The 26,354-nt window shown below is 42.4% G+C and overlaps 1 protein-coding gene across 9 annotated transcripts in view; it reads left to right on the top strand.

The window, feature by feature from the left end:
- The window catches only part of PALLD (palladin, cytoskeletal associated protein), a 357,303-nt gene that overhangs the window by 242,190 nt on the left and 88,759 nt on the right, over positions 1-26,354 (top strand). Inside the window, exon 1 of one of the 9 annotated variants that reach the window (XM_074993054.1) lies at positions 15,295-15,450. The exons of 6 other annotated variants lie outside the window; for them this stretch is intronic. The gene's annotated coding sequence lies outside the window, so the exon portion shown is untranslated. Of the gene's footprint in view, positions 1-15,294; positions 15,451-20,325; positions 20,467-26,354 lie in introns of those variants that run through there. 2 more of the 9 variants (XM_074993056.1, XM_074993055.1) reach the window with 2 other exon arrangements.

Genomic DNA, 26,354 nt, shown 5'->3' with positions numbered 1-26,354 from the left:
AGCCTATTGCTGGAAAGTGTCTAATTTGTTCTTGAAAGTCTACTTTTGGTCAAAGAATGTAACGAATACACTAACACAAACAGAGGGTCTGCAATGCTGCCTTTTCCATCCAGAAATAGACTCATATTCTGAAAGAATTGCATAAAGAAACAAACAACCTTCCCCCCCACCCCCAAAATCTAAAAGCTATTCCAGTTTTGTAAAATATGGTTCCTAAAATCAATCTTTTACTGCAGGTTGGACCTCCTTGGCCCAGCACAATTGGAACCTGACCAGTCCCAACAAGAGATTTTGCCTGACCAGGGGAGGTCCCCGGTCATTAGCCCCTAAGTCCATCACCTGCTGCCTTAGCAAGCATCCTTCCTCAATCCACTTTCCCCAGCCTGCCTGGGGTGCTGTCCCAGCTGTTGCAGATTTTCGAGGTTGTCCGGGCTCTGGCTCCTGTTGTGTGGCTCCAGCCCCAAATCAACTTCTTCTGGAGCCTAAGAAGGCTGCTGCAGGGCTCTGGCCCCAGAACCAAGTGGCTGTGGGCTGCTGCAGGGCTTCAGCCCGGTCCCATAATGCCCTCATCTGGGTTGCTGAACCTTTTGCTCCTGGCCCCAGGTGGTCCTCCTGCCGTTAGGGTCCTGGGCTCTCTGGTCCAGGAAGCGTCTATGTTTGACGCTTCCCTGTCACCATGGAGAATGCCCTGCCAAATTTCAAGTAGGTAGGAATTTCTCAACACAATAGTTCTTTAAAAGAAAAATTAATATGGTCAAAGTAACACATTTCCCGAATCTTATTCTCGGAATCAGCTAAACCTTTATTCTCCCTGAAACAAACAAAACCCAAACCAAATCAAAACAAAAGTTTAGCCTAAAGCAGACATCTGGGATGTGGATAACGTTTGGCAGGGTGATAAGCAACTGAAAACATGATTTTTAGAATGGAAACTGTTAGATAACCATTGCTGTAGGCGGTGCAATATCTCAGGGTTTCATAACACCACCCTTCAGCATATTGTCTGAGCACCTTCTACATAATTGAATTGTGGTAATGAAATCCATAGTGGAGTTTGTGGAGTGTCTGGCACTTGGGCTGGTTTTGAACTTCTCTAGCGCTAACCACAGCCAGAGGAATTGCTGCCAGAAGAGGTTTTGGCCCATAGACAAGGTAACACATCATGGGGCTCACAGCAGTAATATGCAATAACTAAAGCAGCTGCGAAGTAGCCACCACCTTTAAGTGAAAGTTAAATCTGAATTAAAAGGTAGGGATGTAGGTACCAAAGTAAATGAAATCTTCTCTGGGTATCCTAACAGAGTGAGACCTAAAAACAACTTCTGTACTGTATGTTGTTCAGGTAGGCATTTTAATTTTTCCACATTAGTTGGAGCTCATTAAATAGATTTGGGAAGTTTGAGGTTTAATAAAGCAGGCAGCGAGGGGCATGTCTGGTGCACAGTACAGCGTCAAACACACCAAGGGTCAAATTGTAGCGTTCAGCTCCTGGCTTCCATGGAAGGTAGTGTGGAGTCAGAACAGGCCCATGAGGCATTGTGCCTCCAGAACAGTTCCTCTCCAGAACACAGCATGCTTTCCTTGAGCTACTAGTGCCCTTGCTTGACAGAAGTGCAGTTTGAACATTCAGTTCTTTAATGTGTGCATTACTGGAATAATTCAAGAAATAAATGGTCAGCACAATGAATTTCTGATCTTCCATATTGTCTAACTAGAATGGCTGTTGTCACAACCGCCAGTGCCAATTCAGCACCTCTGATTTCAGGAATAAAGAGGAAAATCAGAACTGAAAATGCCCCAGGCCAGTTTGCAGCAGCACAGAAAATCAGCCTCACAGTAGTAATGTGAATATACTTTAACATTTCCCAGTTTTAAATGTAACCAAGTTTGTTACAAGGGTGAACTAACATTGAGCCCCAAAAACCAATGTTTCTGGGGTTGCTCCTTGAATCACATACTGGAAGGCTTAGGAACAGATTTGGTGCTGGAGTCGCTGTTGCATATGACATTCCATCTGCATGCCCTCCCCCACTTCTGAGCCGGGAAGGACTAATAGCAGGCTTCCCAGAAAATAATCAGCCTCCCCGGGGTAATGCTACTGTGTCACACTGTCTATTCCTGATACATGTCATCAGAAAATGGACATTCTGTAGAACTCTTGCTGAGGGTCTGAAAGAGATCTGAAAAGCACTTTTAGTGTTCATGTCTTTTGTGCATTATGCAACATGGAGTGGCTGCAGAGACAGTCTTTCAAAGCCGCAGTACTTCAGTGTGTTTTAGGATATAATATGGACCAAAATAATTAAACTTTTTTTTTTCCAAGGCATAACTTTGACACATGTTTATATTGGGCCTTTCCCAAGAAGGCTGACACCCTCCCTCACTCCTGTTTAACATATTAATTGCAGCTTCTTTGAAGCGGTTTCTCGTGAGCTTTCCTGAAAATGTAACTAGAATATAGAATCACTGCCCATCAGTTCCAACCGTCTAGGACCATTCTAAGGTCCCGTTGTGGTAGCCTCGCTGTAGGACTTGCTGCAGCAAATTACTGTTTGAATTTTTATTCAGATGAAGGAAAGTGGACCTGGATCCTCAAAGGATTTTAGATTCCTAATCTTAATTGATTTCAGTGGAGGTTAGAAGTAAACATGTTGATAAACAGATCTCATAGAGCTGGAAGGGACCTTGAGAGGTCATTGGTCCAGTCCCCTGCCCATCACCACACCTAATGGGTTTTTTTAATTGAACCCGCCCCAGGCCCCTGAAAGGCCCCACTCAAGGATTGATTTCTCTACCCTAGGTTTACAAAGGCCGATGTGCTAACCACTAAACTTTTCCCCCATCCCCAATAGCCTAAATACCTTTGAGGATCTGGGCTGTGGTTTCTAAAGGGCATTACAGATAGTTGTGACTTGCTGACCTCTGACACCCTAAGACTCCACATAGTAGATGGAGCTTAGCTTTTTGGCATCCTTCATATCAATTTTTGATCTGTTGACATCAAAGTATCAATCAAATGCTGTATGCTGACCCTCAGCAGTCAAGGTACAAATCTTAACTTGCATAGAGGAAGAAAATCTCACTAGCCTAGTTGAAATTGGAAGACAGTTTGGAAAACATACAGTAAATCTTTGAGTTACATGGGGGCTGCATTTCTGCAACCCCCACTTTACTCAAATTTTCATGCAAGTCAGGGTGCGGGAGAGACAGGAACCAAACTACAGCCTGGTTCCCAACCCTCCTGAGTTTGCAGAAGCCAGGAAACTGACCAGCCCAGTTGGAGCCACGTATTTCAAGGGTTTGTTGCACATTGAGCATTCATTCAGTCCCCTTACAAATGCCTTACAAATGCCAGATAATTACGTACGCTATTTTTTCTAATATTCTTTCCATTCTAGCTTTAAATGCCCAAACCCCACTGGGGCTGGTGAGTTTACTGGCTCCCGGAGTGGTGGGGAGCCAGGAACCAGGGGACGGCCTGCTTTCCATCTCTCTGATGCTTGTGGGACCCCGGAAGTGGGAACCAAGTGGCAGCCTGATTTTCAGCTTGTGGGACCCGGGAAACTGACCAGCTCATGGCTGGTCAGTTTCCTAATTTCCACCAGTGCAGGGCAGCCATGAACTGGTCAGTTTTCCAGATCCTGCAAGTGGTGGGGAGCTAGGAACCAGGCAGCAGCCTGGCTTCCCTCCCCTTGCAGAGCTGGGAAACTGACCAGGACACCAGCCTTGGCCAGTTTCCTGGCTCCAGCCTGTGGAAGGGAGCCGGGAACCAGGGGCAGCCTGGCTTCCAGCTCCCCTCCGCTCCTTGGAGCTGGCTGCTTCTCCCTGACTTACCCCCAGCAGCACGGTTGTCAGGCTGACAGCCACACAGCCTGGGGAAGGCAGGGAGACAGCTGTGGGCAACTAGGTAGGCTAACAGCCACAGAGCAGCTTCAAGTTGTACTTAATTCTCATTAGAGTGAGTTACATACAACTTGAAGCTGCCAAAACAAAAAGCAGTCAAGTAGCACTTTAAAGACTAGCAAAATAGATCTAGTCTGGATATGGTCTGAAGAAGTGGGTCTGTCCCACGAAAGCTCACCTAATAAACTATTTTGCTATTCTTTAAAGTGCTACTTGACTGCTTTTTGTTTTGATAGTGTATAGGCTAGCACGGCTTACTCTCTGTAACTATTCAACTTGAAGCTGCGTATTTCAAGGGTTTACTGTACTTTGAGCATTCATTCAGTCTCCTTACAAATGCCAGATAATTATGCATGCTATTTTTATTAATGTTCGTTCTAGTCTAGCTTTAAATGCCCAAATCCATGCCAGTCCCACTACTTCCTATGGCAAATTATTCCACACAGGCGTGTGGTTTTCACTCAGACACATATGTGTTGCTCACATAGTTTTGTACTCTGAAGACATAGTTAATTAATTAAATGAGAATTCTTTTGAAACAGTAGATTGATCCATACCACTGCAATGTTGTTAACTAATCAGAGCTGTTTATTATCATCATAAAAATATAGATAATTCCTGTTAGCCTGAGGGTATTAAGAAAGTATCTTTTAGCTCAAACAGCATGTGATGTTTCTTTTGCACTCCAGTTATGTGTTACAAGTGGTTTCAGATGAATTTTTGGGGAAATCTTTTTTAAAAATGGCATGACTGCCCTTTGGTACTAAAATTATTTGGTACTAAAATTCTTTTCTGTACTATCATACCTAGTGGTTCAAAACTTGACTAAAGATAAAGATGCAGACCTATGAACGTAAAATAGTGTCCTTTTCCCATCCCCAGCCCACTCTCTTTTTCTTCTTCCCCCACCCCCGCTTTTCCCATGTCAAGGAATCTAAGCTTTGTGCCAATCTTGGGTCCAGACAAACATGCTTTACCTTATGAAGTTTAAATGTGTGCTGTTAAACTGATAGCATTAAATCTTCACAAGTGAAATATCTGGGAGCCACCCAAACAGTGAAGTTTACCCAAGCATTTACACTTTCACTGTGAATATAGCATTCTCAAGGTGGCAACTCCCACTTAATTGTAGAGGTTTTCACTTACTGGGTAGCACATGAGGGCTAATGCAATGTATCAAGTGCTGTTGGAGAGAGAGAGAAATATTTTTGGCTAATATAGGTTCTGCCACTCTATGTAAATGATGCAAAATGAAGGTGTCATGATTGATATACTACTGTTCTATATACAATAGAGTAAAAAGATCAGTGTTCAGTGAAGTTGTAAAGGATGTTTTGTGTTTTTATATATATATTTCATGTTTTATTCACGTGGGATCATGAACTATCACTGTTTTTTCTCAGAATGAACCATTCTCAACCAGTAGGTGCCAAAAACAGTCAGAATCTAATCAGATTTTATTGTTTGGATATGGTGGGTGTTTACGTACAGTAAGTAGGTACATGTGAGTGTGTACAGCAAATAAACACATACCTGTATAAAAATACATGGCTCTTAAACTCTGGCAATTCACCAGAGCATGCACATAATCTTCCAGTCTCCGGGGACTGGCAGTCCGTGATTGAGAATTTGTGTCTCTCTAAAAATTTATCATTGTGAGCAACTATAAACTATTCTAGGCACAGGAATATTAGACTGTTCATCCTTTGCAATAGGCTTCTGGTAATGATATGACGGTTCGTGCAAACCTTGTTAGTATAGAGTTAATTGCTTGCATTTGAAGAGAGAAGGCTTCATAAAAACATCTAGGACAAATCATTACACTACATTGTGAATCTACCTTTGTGGATAGTTGTGTGGACAGGAGCAGTGGATTTTGCAGAGAGTTATAACTTTCCTTGTGCATACCCCGATATGCTAAGTCCAATACTGAATTCAGTTCCAATAAATCTTGTGTTAATTGACAGGAAATTAACCTATTGAACTCCAAATGGCACTTTGAAATGTTCAAGATGTAACATAAACCAAAAACACACACAGATAAAATTATTAAGCACTATTGGTGAATTCACGTGTTAATGAGGAGCATCCTGTTCAGTAAATGGGGTCAGTGGAGCATCTTTTGATCCATTTTATTATTGTCAAACATTAATATACTGATTGTCTGGAAGGAGTGATAATATTTAACAGCATGACAGGTTGATACTAATCTCAGAGCCATGTGATGGCCACTCACACATTTCCGCCTTATGAGAGCTATATGGTATCCGCATTTCTTTGTGTTTCATCACAAGTCTGATCTCGGAATGCAATTGTATTTTGTTAGTGAGGTGCCTGCTGTGCAAATTTCAGTCTGTAAGGAAGTGGCTACTCCGAGTGATAATGAGCCCATTTGAGGGCAGTAAATTAAATTACATTGCATGTCTACAAATTGGAAGTTTTATGCATGCCCTGAGGTAAGGCTGTTTACTTGTCTTCTTATGGAGTTGTGGTTTTGTTTTATGTTTACATTCCTTCTGCTCTGTGTATATCCATTATGAGGTCAGTTACTCCATTTGGACTCATGACAGAGTGGACGGTTGTGTCCACAGAATCAGCAATCAATATGAACACCAAGCTGGGATGATGGAAATGTAGTAAAATAGAGTCGTGCTGCTACAGCTCTAGCCTTTACAGAGGATGAGAATGAGAAATGACATGGCCCATCTCTCATCCCATTTTTAAATTACTTAACTTAGTGGACAATAAGGTGTAATTATGTAGAATCATCAAAGTGTTCTTTGTTTGAATTTATGTGATACTATAATGAAAGTTGAAACAAGCCAACCAAATTAATATAATCTTGGGAGGTATGTCTAATTGGCTGGGGAAATTCTTGAAGAGCTGTGATGCCTCAGAAGGAAATGCATAATAGGTTACAGATATATCTGCTTAAAATACTATTCTCATACTCCTGTTTTATTTTGAAAGAGTCCCTCTGCCTGTGATTATTTTAAAAGATCCATTAACCTTAACCCTATGGTCCGAGAAAATTGAACCTAAAAGATTGGGAAGAGTATTGTGGAACAGCAAGATTCATTCGTCTACACTCTCCTGCTTGTTGGCACCTTGCCTTACATTGTCATATTCAGTTAGTCTGTCAGTACTTACAATATTTTCATATGAGTCTTCTGAGTACTTTGCATGCTGGGAGGACTTTTTAATAATCAGTGTAGGAAATGCTCAGATACGTGGTCTGCTTCAGCACCTGACAATGAAGGATTATTCCTTCCAGTACACTTTCTAGGGCTTTGTCTAGTCTCATATGTGTCACTGGGCTAACAGAGCTGCTTGCCCACTGTATTTTTTCCTGAGATAGGTTTTCTACTCAGATAAAAAGTGAAATCCTAAAACGATTCACTGTCAGCGTAAATGCCTGATTCATTTCCATTCCAGAATATAAAGAAGTAGTTCAGAAAAATGTTTATTTGGAGTGGTTCTTTTAAGAATATAGAACATAATTTCTCTTCTTTCTCTTCTCTCTTCTCTAAATTTCAATTACTCTTTAATTCTCATCCAGTACTACAGAACATTAAAAATACTGACTGTTTAGACTAACCACGAAGTACTGTGTGTCTGCACATTTAAAACGTACAAGGCTAAACTGAGAACAACTGAAGAATAAATTGATCACAAATTGAGTTGCAATGTTCTTTAAAAAGTGGCCTCATGTTCTGTAGCAATCTGATTCTCTAGTTTCTGAGCAATTAAAATATTTCTGTGAAATCCCAGTTTTATGCTGACATCAGTGTCTGCAACGGAGCAGTTTCCAAACAGCTGAAAACTCCCTCTTGCCTTGATAATTTCCAAAAGGAAAGGTACTCCTTAAATGGGCATAACCGATGCGGGATTGGTTAGCGAACTACAAAGGAGGCTGAGTCAGGGTGACCTGCTGAAGTCAGACTGTCTGTAGAAGTGGGGGGAGGGCATGGGGATAGAGGGAGGCGTGCAGTTTTACCAGAATGTTTGAACAAGACAAAGAACAGCTCCAGCAACCAAATAAGGAAGTCAGAGCTGCATGTTTCAGAATACAAGTGTTCCTGGGATTTTTGGATGGCTGGGGGAAGGAAGGAGGGAGTACTTTTGCAGCAATCCACTTTCTTTTTGTAAAGGCAGGGATGGTAAATGTGGAGAATTGCACGCCCAAGAGTGTTTTTATCCTTCTTTAGTCCTCTGTCGGCAAAGCTCATGCTGGATTCGTCCCTTTTTCTTATTTTTCTGAAAACAACTTATGGAGCTGTGCTTTAAAGTGTGATCACAGACACCATTGTCTAGCAGCCTGAAGACAAATTATTTCTCTCCTTTGCCATCAGAAAGGCCATAATTACATTGCAAGCATTATACAAATACGTGGCACACCCTACTAGAAAGTCCATATGAAAAGAAAGCGTCAAACTGAATTAATGTAGAAAGGACGCAGATACTGTTGAGAAATCAAATCCTCTTTTGGGAGCTAGATGAAGTACTGCAGTTGGGGGGGGCGGTGAAGCGTGAGGGGGGATGCCTTCTAAGCCTCAATACCTTCAAATAATCCTATCTAAACTCCAAAAAAGTTCTGGTAGAAAAAATGTTGTTGTTATCAAATTGATGGGAGAATGTCCCCAGATTTCAGAGATAGTCTTCAGCTGAAATATTTGGACTCATCTCTACATTTCACACACATCCAAGTCCAGAGGATTCAGATCCAAGGTTTTAATTTTTGGCTTACTTTCATATCAGTGAGGAAACTCTGACAAGTAAACTAATTTGAGAAATAGTTACTACCTGTGACAGAGATATAGAATATGCCCCCCCCACCAGGCTACATAACCCGTTTATTGATATGGAGGAGGGCAGCAATTACTATGAATAGATCAGTCCATGGACTGCTACTGGGAAGCCTTTTCAAGTCAGAGGGAGCAAAGCTGCGGGAGGAGGAACCTGACTCAAAGGTTGGGGTTGTGAAGTGCCTGGCAATAGTTACTGTTCCAGCTGCTGTAATTTACCAAAATCTAACTAATTGAAGGATCTGAGATGCACAGCATTACAATATGAGTGGTGTCAAGGCGGTGAGGGGAATATGGGCAGGGACTAGCATGAGGAACTGGGAAGCACAATTTAGGGACTACACTACTAGCTCTGTTATCCTTTTAGGAAAGTCACCTAGCACTTTACCCACATAGAACTTAATTGTTTCTCTGGCTTAGAGCAGTGTTGGAAAATATGCTTTGAGTTGCATTGCGGAAGACCACTACTCAAAATTTATGGTTAGAAGTCAGTATGAAAGAAGCAACAATATAAAGATGCAATTCTCAACCTTTTCAGACTATTGTACTCCTTTTAGGAGTCTGATTTATCTTGGGTACCCCAAGCTTCACCTCCTTTAAAAGCTACAGGTTGCACTTCTCAAATCTGGTACTCTCTTGTGTGGCAACACCAGTGGTCCAGCAAGACCATGGATGTTCCAGGATGAGAGGGCACCAGCAGCCTGGGGGTGGGTATGCGCTAGACGTCCGTGGCAGCCCTGGGGAGACCCAGCTGGGGCCAAGTCTCAGAGGAAGGAAGCTGTAGTCTGGGGCCATAGCTAGGAGTGCAGGGCTGTTTTGGGACAGAATCCCTGGACCTCCCCTGGTCTGTCAAATCCTCTTGTTCGAGACCTCTCAGGTCCTGACCATGCTGGACAAAGGAGGTGCAACCAGTACTTGCTTGCAAAATTAGACATAAAAATACGAAAGTGTCACAGCACATGATTACTGAAAAATTACTTACTTTCTCATGTTGACCATACAATTATAGAATAAGTCAATTGGAATATAAATATTATGTTTACATTTCACTGCACCTTATATATCGTATAAAATTCTAGTTCGTATTGACTTTGTGAATGTTTTGTATATAACCTGTTGTAAAATGATACAGATATCTAAATGAGTTGATGTACCCCGGAAACCTTTGTATAACCCCACTGATATAAAAGACAGTCTTAAAGCCAGTCAGAGTAAGCTGTAACAAGACCTGTTACTCTCTTTTCAAGTTCCTTCTCTTGACCATTAAAACCCTATAGGACCCTCAACACACCATAACAGGGGACCTTAAGTTCTATTAAGAAAAAAATTAAAATATATTCTTTGGATAGGGGAATTAGAGCAAAAGACAAAGACAATTTTTGTAAGATGCTGCTTATGAGGAAGTAGAATAGGAGAAAAGTACAAGGAGCTCTTTTTCTTTGACTAGTAAAGGAGTGCAAATTGCTAAACAAAGTAAGGGCAAGCACCAATATCCTGGCATTCTGACTGGGTCAGAAAAATATAATACAATTGCTGTTATGACTGTACTCTCACACAGTCATAAAAATTTACCTGGACTGGTAACAGTGAGAAGTGAGGACGAATGGCAGGAAAGGCTGAATAAATGCAAAGCAGTGGGAAATGGAATAAAAAGACAAAAGAAGGAGGTCACTGAGACAGTGTAGACAAGCCCTGTAAGTATGTCTCAGGCTCCTGTGTTTTAGCTGCCTTCTTGTTCATAGGCTCTTTGTAATCAAAAAGCAATGCAATAGCAAGTCTAATTATGTAATTTTAATTGCTCGAAGACCAAAAGGCTTTCCTGTAGTCAAAAAACTGAAGCAGTCAACATTATTGTGTAGAAAGCTTGTATGTCCTGTTACCTGAGCCATGCCTTCCAGGCTGTGAGTACTCGTCTAGTTGTGGTAATTGGATCAGAGGCAATTTACTGTGAGGGTGGCTACCAGTCTAGTTTTTTAAGGCTGTACTGGTTACCTAAAGGAAAGCAATTTTCTTTCATTTGTGTTATGCAATTTAAACTCTTCTAGTAGCCTGGAAAACAAAATCTTTTGCTGTTATTGCTCTGTTTTGGCTACTTTTTATTTTATCACCTTTGGTGGAACAGGGACTGGAATGCATACATGGCTTTCAAATGCTGGAGATAGTTGGTTTTCCCTCATTGTTAATTATGTAACTAATATGCCCCCTTGCTAGGGTGACCATCCTTCCCATTTTAGCTGGGACTGTCCCTTTTTTAGCTCCCTGAAGAGCATTGTGATTTTTTTTTTTTTTTTTTTTTAAAAAGAAACAGGCTAATTGTCTGGTATGTTGCAGACCAGGGACCTGAAATTTAAAGAGACAGCTCCTTAAGCAGCAGGCACTGTCTGTTTAAAGAGCCTGCTGGAGGAGATATGTAGGCTCTTTAAGCAGATTGTTTAAACATGATGTTACCACCAGTCCTGGGGGCAGTGAGGTGTGGGGAGGTGGAGGAGGGGCAGGGCCAGGTTGTGTGTTGATGTGCGCTCTGCTCACGCTGCCTGAGAGAAACAGAGGAGGCCGTGTCTCAGATGGTTCTCCCGCACACACACACACACACACACTCACTCTCTCTCTCTCTCTCTCTCTGCTGGCAGCCAATAGGAGTGCGGTAGGGAGGGGCCCTATGGCAAGGAACAGGGAAGCAGCCACTTGGGAGAAAGTGGGGACAGCTGCTAGGGGGTTGCACTTAGCTTGGTAACCCACAGGCAGTGCAAACAGGCAAGTCACTAGAGTAAAGGGCAGCTGGGCTTTCAGAAAAAAAAAACATTTGTAGACACCCAGGGGGCCCTTTTATCAACCGATCTCTACGGAAAGAATGGATTGGGTTTTTTTTTTATCTGCTTTTTTGCATGTGGACAATCTTTCTAAAGAAGTTTCTTCGGAATAGATCTTCTGGAAGAACTTCTGTTGAAGGATCACTGTAATGTAGACATAGCCTTATTGTGAACTTCAGCAATATGAAGTAATTCAGAATAAAACTTATTCTATAGTCCACTTCATCTTTAAAGAGCAGGAGAAGCTGTGTAGAACTGTATGCATACACCGGAAGATCCAGTGGGCTCTGACATCCAGGAGGAGTTCCAATACCAATGCATTTCAGTAAGAAGTATGTTGTTCTCCTCCTCATTTGTCACTATTCCGAGCTGTCAAATATCAGCAAGTGCAGTGGGTGGTCAAGGAATCAATCAAAAAATCAATTAGTTGGGAATAAGTTAACATTCTGCAGTTGTTGGCATTGCAAATAAGTTTTATTTCCTGTGGGGGAGAACAGGATTGAGCACTGGGTATCATTCTGGACTCTAACTAGCATGACCGTATTTTCCTAAGCTGGATACGAGACACCTGGCAAAATTACTCCAGACTGAAATGAGTTCAATGACAATCAGAACTATGCAGTTCAAACACTCAAATTAACATCAAGTTGCCTGAGCCCCTGTTAAAAAGAAATGCTGTATAGATGCACTATTTTTATTAACCTTCTTATCTTTAAGGCTTTAGGGTTCCCAAAGGGGACGTGGTGCTGCTCCCATGCATCTCTCTCACACGGGGATGACTAATTGACCCAACCCTTCCTGCCCAGTGCTCTCCCCTTTCCATGTCTGGCTGGGCCCCCAGGATGGGTCTACTTCGCCTACCACTTGGCACCGCATCTTCCCAATGCAACACATGGTATGGGACATGTGGGTCGCATGTGTCCACCTCCCCAGATTTCTGGCAGGGTTCTCACCAAAATGTGGCCAGCAGCAGCCTTTTGGCACTGTGCATAAGGGAAGGGATGGGAGCTGCTAACAGCGGCAGAGTGGGGGAGGGATGACTTGGCCCATGTCTTTGCAGAGCTAATCTCCCTCCCTCTACCCCATCTCTTCTTCTCTGTGGCTGGACTGGACGCAGTGTCCCCCTTCCTGCCTGCACAGTGTCAAAACGTAGTTAACATCTCCAGGCTGCTGCTGTCCACAGACATAATCTAACCGCCCTCTGATCCCCCAGCTATAAATGTGGGCAGGAATGGATTAAGTCCTAAGGCTGCAGGGTGCAGGAAATCTCTCTGAAGGCCAGAGAGGAGTCTCAGCAGGGGAGGGTGTCTCAGGGATGGAGCAGCTCCATGCTCCCTAGGCCCACAGTGAATAGCCAGTGCTGGGCAGAGACGGGATCAGTGGTGGGATCCCTGCTGGCTGAGAACTGGCACGCAGCAGGGCTGTGCTGATGGACCAGCAGGGAGCGTGGCTGGCCCTGCACACTACAACTTCAGCAACCTTGCACACCCAATGCCATTGTCGGTCAGGGCACTTCTCCCCCGCCACACACACACACTGCTGGTGGAGAGGTGGCTGGTGAGCGGGGATCTGGCTGGCAGGAGGATCGACCAGTACTGATACAGGTGAAAAAGAAATGATGGGACAGTTTTGCCCATTTTTAAAAAACAAGTTGGCACCCCAGTAGGCAGGTTTAAGGATGCCTCTTTAAGAACAGGACATCTGACCCTAGGAGGCAAGTTATATGGACCCCTGGTCCATGGGCCTGGTTCCACCAAAGTTTGGGGGTTGTGTCTCTCCCCACATCCTCATGCTGCCTCCTCCTCCCCCTCATGTGTCCCCAGCTCTACCTGCTGCTCTGGGCAATGTAAAATGCCCAGGGACCAATGTTCCCTCTAATCTTTTCCATCCATGTGTGGAATAACGTTTGTGATGTGTACTGAGGCATGTGTGAATGTGCACCACCAGGAGAAACCCAATCCTAGCTATGAGCACTCTGCTCAGCATCATGGCTGCATTAGAATCTCTCATGAGCAGCTGCATAAATGCACAGCTTACAGGGAACGCTGCTGGGCACCCCTGTGGCCACCTCCAGCTGTGGGGCTACAGCAACTTTCTGGTGCTTGCTCTGTGCAGCTGTAGCCACATCCCTGCAGTCTGGGGAGGTGGGGTGTCTCCAGGTACTGCTCCACTGTGGAGTCTTTGGAGCAATACACAGAGACTTCCCCACCCTTCGGGTCACCGATACGCATGTGCAGGCTGGCACGGCACTGCCTGTGGTGGTGGTGCCTGCCCAGGCCATCTTAAATCACCCAGGGACAGTACACAGGGCTATGGGGTGCACAGGGTGGGAACTCGGAGGCAGCAGGTGGGTGGCAGCATTCAGAGAGACCCTCACCTCCCCAGGAGCTGCTGCCAGAACAGGGGGTCTCAGGTAGGCACTGCACAACCCACACCCTTCCTCTGAACCCTCTCACACAGTCCACTCCTTCTCAGGGGATGCCTGCACTCCCTCCCTCACCCCCTTTCCACCCCAAAACTCCAACGCCTCGTCCAGCCTGCAGCCCTTACTTCTTCCTACACCCCCGTCCCCATCCCACCCAGAGCCCGTACCTTTGATCCCTCCTGTACGCAGAATCCCTCCCAGAGCCTGCACCCCTCACTCCCTCCTGCACCACCACCACACTCTGTCCCACCCAGCGCCTACAGCCAGCACCCAGACTCTATCCCCGAGCCTGTACCTGAGATCCCTCATGTATCTAGACTGCCTCCCATAGCCCAACCTTTCAATCTCCTGCACCCAAACGCCTCTGAAAGCCTGTCTACTAATATCCTGCCCTAGCCCAGAGCCTGCACCCCCAGAAGTCCTCCTGCACCCAGACTCCCTCCCAGAACCTTAGGGGGGTGGTGGGGAGGTGTGGGCTCTGGCAATTTTGAGCACCACCAAAATTTCTGCAAACCTGCTGCACTGCATATGGCCACCCTAAGCAAGGCCAAATAGGATATTTATGAAACATGTGACAGAGGCACTTAATAGAACAGTTTAAATGCTCTGAAGTGAGCCCCTACTTTAATTCTGATCTGAAAAGTCTGTAACACTGACGGTCGGAATGCTACTGAGTTCCAAGGGAGAAGTATAAAGGCTATTTAAAGGGGAAAAAATCACCTGTAGCATAAATCCCCACTTCCCGCACACACTCCCCCATTCTAGGCTGTTTAAAATGTGCAGATGTAGTACTCTGTTTTGCCCTTGTACATTAGAGTTAAAGAAAAGTAACTGGCTAGGAAATGTAAACAACCTGTGTGCGTTTGCAGGAAGGTTAACCCCACCTCCAGTGGAAAAAATTCTAATTGCTGCCATTTCAGGAATGTGTTAATTCCAGAGAATCCAGGCTGTTTCCTTTTTGCTCACATGCAGCTTGTTCTTGATTTATTAGAGATGTCTGCACAGTTTGTAATGGAAAGGGACGCAGAAGTATTGGAAAAAGAGAGTATTGCTGTGCGATGGTAACGTTCAGCTTAAGTTTTTTTGGGCAAAAGTTTAAAAAAAAAATTCAAACCCTCGGGGCTCAAAGGAGAGACTAATTTAAACCTTAAGCCTGTAGTGATTCAAAAGACTATCCTGAAAAGTGAAGGGGATAAGCAATAGGAAAAACACTGCAGTTTTCAGAAATGTGGTAACTTCTTCTCTTTTATTAAGCACACTGAGGAATTCTCAGTAACTCTAGAGGACTCTTATTATGACGTTGCTAGAAAACTTTAGTGGAGAATCACTGAGTCATGAAGTTGGTGTTCTTTTCTCTGACTAATCTGTATATATTACTGAGTACCTGCTGGACTCCACTTCAGTCCCAAAGTGCTGGCTTTACTGCTTACAACAAATCTGCCTGTCTCTGCATCTGAAAAAGTTGTACTCTAGCACTGTGACAATAGAGAAAGTAGATACTGAAAAGGTAAGGTGAGCCTGTGCTGTTCATGTACGTTGTGTGCTTCCGTGTACCCTTGAGAAAAAGACAACACAGTGATGGAGAACGAAAGGGCAGGGTGGTTGGAGACTTTTTGTAGTGTGATCACGGGATGGCAGCTCCCGCAAGTAGCTTTTTAAAAGTAATATTTACTTTCTCTTTCCCAGTGTTCAGCTCTTTTCTCTTGTTTCAGGCAAGCTCAGAAATGCACTTTATTTGCAGTTTTTTGGCAGCAGATTAATTTTGTCAAGTGTGTTTGGGATGCTAGTGTGGCAGCAGCAGCAGTTTTTATGTTTGTACATGAGTCAACCTCAGCTTAACTGATTACTAGCATAAATGGCAAAGCTGTAAAGTAGTGAGGGCCCTAAATTGCAAACGTCTTTTGCAGATTTCTTTCAAGGATGAAAGAACTCCAGAATAAAAAAGTAAATCACAAGCAGGAGGCTCCAGATAATTTTAGAAAGCTTATCACTCAAAATGTCATGGTTTGTTACCAAAATCATAAACTTTGTGCGTCTCTTGGAGTCAGTGGATCCAAAATACATGTGGATTCCCATCATTTATATACTCTCTCTTGCTGTTGGTTTATTTTTGTAAATGTTTATATTTGAGCATTGAAAGGAATGTCACAGTGTTACCTAGTAACTTTGTCGTTTAGACAGCAACTGCTTTTGGTGGTGCTTGAATTTTTTTTTTTATTATTATTATTTATTTTTTTAATAAAGTGTAGTGGACATTTGTTTAAATTTTGATTCTGAAGATAAACATAGGTGAAAGTTTCCTGGCAGCAGGCAAGTAATTAGCAAGGATGCTGGGAAAAGCAAGACTTGCCTCCCTTATAATGATGGGTTTATAGACACTTGGAAAGCAGAGATCTCCATTGGCTATCAAGGAGAAACCAATGTCTGCTATTGGAACATCTGGAACAATGTTAGAATAAGAAACAGGGTGCTGCAGAGCTCACACTTAAAAAAGGAACGGACACATCACACATTTTATTGGGCGGTGAGGTCAAGGAGTCATTCTCAGTATTTTGAGGGGTTTTGTATATGAACCGCCCCCACTGGTGTGGAGGAGCAAATTATATTTTTTGGATGGATTTCATAGGCTGTGCTATTTGAACTGTAATGTGTTGTTTCAGCTGTCACCTGGAAAGTATTGTGTTTATGGTCTGTGCATGCTATACTGCCCTGAAGGTCCTGTTTGACAGGTGTGTGTCTGTCTGTTTAAATGATGGTCTTTCTCTCATTGGAGCCCCAATAACCCCCCCAGGAACCCAGACCTAATCTGTGATTCACTGTACAAATGGCAGACATAGATGAATTAAAAAGTATAACTGGTAACATGATGAATGGGCAAACCATACCAGATTTGGTGGTTTTGTCAGCTTGATTGAGACACATAATGTCCTTAAGCTAATATGACCCCTTTGAATCAGATTTCTGTTCTCACAATATGTTAGCCCAGTTTCTCAAAGTAAGATTTTGTCATTTCTTATTTACATTTGGTTGGACAAGGAATATTACAAGAATTATCTTTGATGTGGTATTTCAATGCTTTTCTTCTTGGCTGGAAGTAAAAACTCGAGTGGTGGGCTGATAAGAGACCAGAGCAGAATAAGTATCAGAGGGGGTAGCTATGTTAGTCTATACCCACAAAAACAACTAGAAGTCCTGTGGTACCTTACAGACTAACAGATATTTTAGAGCATGAGCTTTCATGGGCAAAGACCCACTTCATCAGATGCAATCAGATTCAACATTAAATATAAACTCATATAGCACTCCCAGTTGTTGGGGGGGTGGTTGGTTTTTTTTTTTTTGTGCTAATTTGCAAAGTGGAGCAGCCCTTTTTACCTCCAATATGTAGCATAGCCAAAAGTTGTAGTGCAGCATTGGCTTCTTCACATCCTCACAAATTCCTTATATGCAAGTCTGTGGCCCATTAGGATGGTATGCAACTTTTATGGTCCTAGTGGAATGGAATTTTTTACCTTTTTGTGGACAGGGAAAAAAAAAAAAAGTCCAGTGACCTGAAAATGACTAAACTGATGCAAGTTTGCATCCTGCCTGAACTTATGACCATCTGAGAAAGTAACAGATAAGGCAGATGAATAAGCTGTTTGATATTTTAGAAGTAAATTTTACACCTTGCTCATAAGGGGAAGACAATTAAATGAACAAAATAAAGTACTTATTCACAGGCAGCATTAAGTGTATTTCAGCTGAGCAAAATGCTAATGGCAAGGATAGTGATTGAATCAGCATTCCCTAAATACGTGTGGTTTATTTATGCAACAGTTGATACCCATTAAATATTAAAATTGACAGAATACTAGAAAAGTGATATGTCCGATAATTTGAAGAAAAATAGCCAAATGCTTCAAATAAGAAATTCGCCAAATAGCAGTCAACCAGCTATACTTTTCAGTAGCTCTGAATATGACATCCCAGCGTTCCTTGTGATTTCTATCCACACCAAAAACTTTCAGACACCCAGGAGTATAGTGTAGTAGTGTACATGTGGTTATCTGTGTAGATCTCAGGGTACCTAAATTATCTGTAGTTCATAAATTGCCAATATGTAAAAAGATGCGGGGACAAACACCTGGTAAACTATTTCAGATTTGGCGACGATATATACCTCCAAATCAGCGGCACAGCTATGGGTACCCACATGGCCCCTCAATATGCCAATATTTTCATGGCCGACCTAGAACAGCGCTTCCTTAGCTCTCATCCACTAACACCCTGTCTCTACTTACGCTACATTGATGACATCTTCATCATCTGGACCCATGGGAAGGAGACTCTGGAGGAATTCCACCGGTACTTCAACAACTTTCACCCCAACATAAACCTCAGCCTGGAACAGTCCACACAGGAGATCCACATCCTGGACACCACAGTGCTAATACATGATGGCCACATCAATACCACACTGTACTGTAAACCTACTGACCGCTACGCCTACCTTCATGCCTCCATCTTCCATCCCAGACACACCAAACGATCCATTGTCTACAGCCAAGCACTAAGATATAACTGCATTTGCTCCAACCCCTCTGACAGAGACAAACACCTACAGGATCTCTACCAAGGATTCTTGAAACTGCAATACCCACCTGAGGAAGTGAAAAAACAGATCAACAGAGCCAGACGTGTGCCACGAAGCCTCTTACTACAGGACAAGCCCAAGAGAGAAACCAACAGAACACCACTAGCCATCACCTACAGTCCTCAGCTAAAACCTCTACCACCATCAGGGATTTATAACCCATCCTGGACAGTGATCCCCCACTTTCACAGGCCTTGGGAGGCAGACCAGTCCTTGCCCACAGACAACCTGCCAACCTGAAGCAAATCCTAACCAGCAACTATACACCGCACCACAGTCACTCTAACTCAGGGACCCATCCATGCAATAAACCTCGTTGCCAGTTCTGCCCACATATGTACATCAGCAACACCATTACAGGACCTAACCAGATCAGCCACACCATCATGGGTTCATTCAGCTGCACATCTACCAATATAATTTATGCCATCATGTGCCAGCAATGCCCCTCTGCTATATACATCGGACAAACTGGACAGTCTCTACGTAAAAGAATAAACGCACACAAATCAGATATCAGAAATGGCAATATACAAAAACCTGTAGGAGAGCACTTCAATCTCCCAGGCCACACAGTAGCAGACTTAAAAGTAGCTATCCTACAGCAAAGAAATTTCAGGACCAGACTCCAAAGAGAAATTTCTGAGCTACAATTCATCTGCAAATTCGACACCCTCAGCTCTGGCTTAAGCAAAGACTGCGAATGGCTGGCTAAATACAGAAGCAGCTTCCCCTCCCTTGGTGTTCACACCTCCAGATCAACTGCTGGTAGTAAGCCTCACCCTTGCTGACTGAGCTAACCTTGTTAACCCCACCATTGCTCTGGTTTATTTATACCTGGCCCTGCAGATTTCCAAGACCAGCATCTGATGAAGTGAGTCTGTGCTCACGAAAGCTCATGCTCAAAACTTTTCTGTTAGTCTATAAGGTGCCACAGGACCCTTTGTTGCTGTTACAGATCCAGACTAACACGGCTACCCCTCCGATACTAAACATTTCAGGGTGTCACATGTGCAGCACACTATGTGTTTGGTACTTTTGGTCATCTGCTGTGATCTAATAAATGCCTTTACACAGTTGTCTCATCACAAAACTAATCTTGCATCACAATACGTGTAAGTAACTTAATATCCATCAATAAGCTTCCACCTTGAAACGTTCCAACCTACTTTAGTAGATAGTCTCTCTCACACATATACCCACCCACTTTCTCTCTTTCTCCTGCTTGCTTGCGCATGGGCGCATGCAAACACATATACCCACTACATCCACTTCTAGACTAAAGTGTGGCTACTGCTTTGTAATGGCAACACATCAGTTATTTTTATGGCTAGGAGAGGAATAATACCATGTTCATTTAGAAAGTGAAAGAACTTGAGTTTGTTGTTGCCTAAGTTAGAACTTGGCCAGGTTACTCAGGTTAATACTTTTACTCTGCAGAAAACATAATGATCTGTTTCGTGATCGGAAATTTCAGAATTTCATCCCATATTTTGAGATTTTTATGAGGTAAAATAATTATTTACATTTTTGTCACATAGGCATCTGTATAATAGCAAAGGAATAGAGATAATAGAATAACAGAGTAGTAGAGATGCACTGCTGAGCATGCGAACTGTAATTTCTGGATTTCCATAAAGATCACATTTTATGGGAAATATTTTCTTTGACTTTGCTGTCTAGATTTATACAGGGACTCTTCCACCTGCTTCAAGTGTTCCAACCTGTGCCAAGAGAGGAAGTCTTCATTTCCTTTATTGGATCATAGCATGAAGTACAATGGTCTCAGTCTGGTGCTGCACCCGGGCTCACTGCCTGGTACTGCAAAATTAAGGAGCCCACAAACTAGCTGGCTGTGCCTCCTCACTGGGAGCAAAGAAGAGACAGGTTTGTCCCTTGGTGTATTTTCAATTACCTTTAAGGGTGCTGTAAATGACCCTCTGGCTGCAGTGTTCCAAATGGGGCCACTCCATTTCTTCCACACCCCTTATGCTGAGGCAGAGGGATATAGGTAGTGCTAGCAGTATGCCACCTGGGAATTCCTCCTGCGCTGGGAGAAATACATAGTTGTTTGTGTCTATATGACTCCTTTTTGTCACTAGAAGAGCACAAATCAGAATTAGCAGGACTCAGTGTTATGCCTGATATCTGTCTTCAGAATGGATCGTTTCTAAAGGGAAAAATATATCCTCCTTTTCTTACTGGTTCCTTTCAGAGGATCTTAACCAGGACAAGGCAATGTAAACATTTCAATGTACACGCCAATCTCCGATCTGAGTCTGTCTTTAAAGAGCTACTATATCATGTCAGCTGTGTGCTGCCATACTTCTGGTAAATGTTCACAATGTAGCATATATTTCATTAGTCCCAGAGGTTTCTTAGATGAAAAGAATTTCTAGAGTGAGGCACTCCTTTGCAGACATGATGTGTCAGCTGGCAGAAATGTACAGGAAAGGTTTTTGGTTTTCCTTGGCAGAATCCTTGCATTTTTTTTGCCCCCAAAATGAAGTGTAAAAATAGATTAACTCACAAAAAAGTTTATGTAATGTTAACATTGAATTTGATGGCTTTTGTTGGACAGTATCAAAGTGAAAGCTGACACCATAATTTCTGACCCTGTTCTACAGGTTGAACCTCTCTGATCCAGCACATTCTTATCCAGCAACACCCGTAATCCGGCATAATTTTAGTTAGCTGGACAACCACTTATAATGGGTGTGATCAAGTTTTTCATGGTCTCATGAAGCTTGTTTAAAGCCGCAAGTCCTGGCTCTCAATGTTTTTGCTGTTATTTAGCTATAATTTATCCCTACCTGTCTTCTACAAGCCTGGTAAGCGTTGGAAGTGTTAGTAATGCTGCTAGAGAATCTTGAATTCTTTTGGTCCATCAAATTCTCTCATTTGGCATCAGTCAGGTCCCAGTGGTGCTGGGCTAGAGAGGTTCAACCTGTACGTAGTATTAAAGCACAGGATCTGAGATCCCAGTAAATACTGAGACAGCATAGAGCAGTTAAGGATAGAGCATCCATATTTACTTCAAATTTCATTGTTTTTGTTGGCGTGTGATACAACCAGCTGAAAGACAGTGTATTATACTGCAATGTAATTGTCACTAGAAGGTGTTGAATGAAATATTTAGATTCCACTAGATGGACTTCACTCATTTTAAAAATTATCTCTTGATGGGGAAATATCTGTTTCAAACAGCAGGAGGAGCATTCAGGCAATTTCCAGTGATCTGGGGAAATTTTATTATTCTTGCACAGCCTCTCGTCAGTAGTTAGGGCATGAGTTGTTACTTGTTTGAGATTCTTGAGCTACAGAATCATAAAAATATACAGTCCTCATTTTTCAACCACTTTGTGTGCATATACCCAGTTTAAATCCACGAGAACTTCATGAGATACAATGACTACTCAAAGGGATGACTTCTGTTTGAGTCCAGGTTACCTTCAATCAGACCTACCCCAGGAAGTAATCTTGTATCTAACTCTCAGCCTGGGAGAATTCATTCCTAATTCTATTTTGACTTAATTGTTCCTGCTGAGCCAAATATTTCAGTTAAGCTGAACATTAATCGAACGAACATAAGCACTTCCAATAGACATGCTGTTTTTAGTCAAAGTATTTTCCTTTTTATTAAACTATATATATAACTACATGTGACTTTTTTTCTCTCTTTAGAGAAAAGGAAGAGAGGATCTAATTATGCACATATAAAGTGACAGTAAAATCTGTCATTTATGGGGATGATTTGTTTGCAGTTTATATTTCATTATTTACATACAGAACTTTTAATGAGTCCAACTTTGACAAACAGAGCAAATTCACCAAGGCAACACAAAGTTTTGAATAAATGGAAGGAGTGCTTCCTGACATTATAACCTACTGGTGGTGTATATTTTCCAGATCACCTCACTGTACTTTTTTTGGTACTAAAATATAAAGCTTTTGTTTGCAGTTTTGTCTGCAAGTATCAGAAGAGCACCCTGATTTATGACTGTAGTCCACAACTACAAAAATCTAGTGAATTTTCCAGTGCAAATGGAACTTTGAAAATCTCAGAGGTGGTCATCATTTTTGTGGGTGAGATTTTTCCATGCACTCTCTGTGTGTGTTGGTGATATGTGTTTCCTGTACTTGTTTTCACAGAATTAAACGAGAACATCATTTTCTTGATAGTTCAGTTACTAGAGACCGAAAATCAATTAGCTGCAAGAGAATGCCATGGTGCTGCTTTTCTTCAGTGCAACTCTGACATGTTTAAAAAGCGATAGTTTAAACAAAGTTTAACAAAGCTGTAGGTATCCCCAGTGGTTGCCAGAAGTCTTAGTACTTTACACTGTAAATCTTGGACATCCAGCTCATAGGAAAGCATGGATCTCTCAGCTGTGCCATCAAGAGGGTGGTGAACTATCAAGCAGGCATGCTAGATTTTTTTTCTTTATAAAGCAATCCTTACATACTTGAATTTCATAAGAATGTAATGGTTTCACTTCTGTGTCTTAGTTTCCACAAAGATGTGTGTTTTCTGCGGGGCTGTGGGGAGGAGAGCAAAGAAATTAGATTGTGGACCAGATTTTTTTTTTTTTTAACATACAAGAAAATTGAAGTGATCTTTGTTTATTTTCATTTCAAAAGCCATCCTCTTGTTGGCCTTTTCTTTGTAGACTGACAACCAGGAGGCCATTTTTTGTCAGTTGTGGTAATGTAAAAATAATTCTGTTAAACATTTGTTATCATAATGTACTGAGAGAGAGAATCCACAATGGGATTCCGATTCCATGTATTGCTAAAAACACTTCTTTTTTTGGGCCATCGATCATCGATACAATATCATGTACTTTTCCTCAATTTTCCTTTATTTAGTTTATTATTTATTTACAAAGTAAAATTATTCTCTGTTTAGCTGAGATTGTGGCATTCTCAATTCAATATAAATTTTAAAATAATAGTCTTGTCTAGTATGTTTGCCATTGCAGTGCTAATCCTTGCAATGCCCCTGTGATGTGGCCATGTGTTCCTATCTCCATTTTAGAGAGAAGGGAACCTGAGGCACAGAGATCAGGGTGGCATACAGCACCTCTGAAAATCAAGCATTCCCTGTAAGATGCACACTTGGCTGGCGGCCTGGGAGAAATTCAGGTGCCGCCCAGCTGATTAGTAGAGCACCCACAGTGGGCAGCATGAGTTTCTATTGGTGGTGACCATACACGTGTGCCTTAATATACATAACATTTATTCTGCCCATGGATGGAAAAAAATAGGGGAACACTGGTCTTAGGTACCTCTTGGGCGTTCAAAGACAGAGACGTTTCTGGGCATGATCAAAATATTCAAGTGTTATATCCAATGGCACATAGAAAAGGGGGGGTTCTGGCTACCCGTGGACTTAACTGAAATACTATATTTCCTCTCTCAAATGCAGAATCTATACTCTGAATTTTTCAGATAAGGAAGAATTTAGCCATACTGTGGCCCTTTTGACAGAGATCAAATGATATGCTGTAGAATGTTTTTATTTCCTGAGAGGGTGAAGCTGTACTTTTTAAACTTGTACTAAAAGTAGAGATCTGCATGTAATAGACAGCTAAAGATGCTTGTTTAAAAAGAGTCATTGACTCCAATAGTAAAACAAGACTCTGGAATTTCAAAATGTATTGAAAGAAAATTCTGCTATAGTGTGAGTCCCCAGGATGTTCCCATTCTTTTAGCTTTAGTGACTTTTGGAATTTCTACTAGAGCTTTTTGAGGCTATTAGCTTAACATTTTCTTAGGCTGGGTCTACACTTGCCCCCAGCTTCGAAGGGGGCATGTTAATCAGGGCAATGAGAGATTACTAATGAAGTACTGCGGTGAATACGCAACACTTCATTAGGCTAATTCTCCCCTGCGGTGCGTTCAAAGTGTCAAACCTTGAAGTGCTGGCATGCATGTAGCTGTGGGCACTTCGAAGTGCCTTTGCCCCTCAAAATGTTGGGGAGTAAAGGCACTTAAAAGTAGCACAGGCACTTTGAAGTGCCCGCAGCCGCACAAATGCTGGCACTTTGAAGTCTGACGCTTTGAAGTTGCTGCAGGGGAGAACTAGCCTAATGAAATGCTGCATATTCACCACAGCACTTCATTGATAATGTCTCATCGCCTTGATTAACATGCCCCCTTCGAAGTTGGGGCCAAGTGTAGACAAGCCCTTAGTAATTCACCTGGAATTGCAGGAAAATGATCACTTCCAAGATACACTAAAAGCCATGTTATCCAGCACTCAGGTAACTGGTGCACCCTTTTAACCAGCACTTGGGGTGGCTGTCCTGCTGGACCAGCTGCTATGGGGCCAGCGTCTCAGCCACGCTCAGCTGCAGCAGGGCTGCCCTGCTGGGGACTGGTGGCAGTGGGGTGGTCCCCCCACCCCACGGGAGCAGGACCAGCCTCCCCTCCCTGTGAGGATCAGGAGAGGAGGGCTGCTTGCCCAGCTCAGCTTACCTGAAAATTTGATTCTTTGGCAATCCCTGTTCACCAGGGATGCCAGATAATCAAGCGTGTACTGTGTACATTTGAATATAAATTATATTTAAGGAGTGGGCTTGAACTTGAAGCATGTTCTTGGGGTGAAGAGTATAAGCAAGATTATATCTTGCTTTCAGATATGTGCAAATACTGAGTTATGCAGGCTCTGTCTATGCATATTTATCTATGTAGATTGAAATACCAAAATTGTGAGATTAAAGCGACCGTTAAATATCCTATGCCATAGATTACTGGATTTCACAATACTGCTACTGTGTTGCGCAATTAACATCCATGTAGCAGCAACGAAGGGTCCTGTGGCACCTTATAGACTAACAGAAAAGTTTAGAGCATGAGCTTTCGTGAGTTAACTCACTTCTTCAGATGCTGGACGTGAGTTAACTCACGAAAGCTCATGCTCTAAACTTTTCTGTTAGTCTATAAGGTGCCACAGGACCCTTCGTTGCTGCTACAGATCCAGACTAACACGGCTACCCCTCTGATACTTGATAACATTCTTGTGTGTACAAATTTCAGAGACTTCTTTGATGATTGATTATATCCAATAGTGTGAGGAGACACTTAGGGACACCAGAATTATAAGGGACTAGCAGATTTACCTGGCGTTGCTCAGGTCTTTAACTTATTTTTTTGAGGGGGAGGGGAAGTAAAACAAAAATGTATGTGCTTTATTTAAAAGCTAGTAGTTTTAAAAAATACCATGTTGTTTTAGTGAAGTTAATTTTTAGTTCAGATGTCTTTAAAAATGGGTTTATTAAAATTTGTCTTTTTTTTAAGTATTTTTTAAATGGGAATTCCATCAAGTGCATTTTTGAATTCATCCCTATAAACTCTTATCATTTGCCATGGTCAAACAAAAAAAAGGCTGTAGTCAGTTTGGTTTCCAGTAGCATTTGCTTCTAGTTTTCAAACCTTAAGCATTGATTTAGCTGTGCCAAAACAGAGCACTGCTCCAAATTTCTCCATTTTATCTCCGTTCTGTAAGGTTTATTAAAAAGCAATCTTATTCCAGATTCATCTTCTTTTTCTGGCTCATCTTGGTCCAGTCTCCTTCAGCATAAGCTAAGCTATGTCATTGTTGAGGACTGTACTTGATTTGATGATTCTTTTTTCTGTTTGTTTTTATGAGAAGGTGACCCATTCCAGGCACATTCTGTTTTCCTGGCCCAGCCATACTCTTAGGTTGCTCTAAGTTATGATAAGAATCTGCGTACCAAATGTGGTGGTCCTAACTCTTAGTGTTTAGGAGA

This window comes from Carettochelys insculpta, chromosome 4 (genome assembly GCF_033958435.1).
Source record: "Carettochelys insculpta isolate YL-2023 chromosome 4, ASM3395843v1, whole genome shotgun sequence".
Classification (NCBI taxonomy): Eukaryota; Metazoa; Chordata; order Testudines; family Carettochelyidae; genus Carettochelys; species Carettochelys insculpta.
This window is presented reverse-complemented; position numbering and strand designations above follow the sequence as displayed.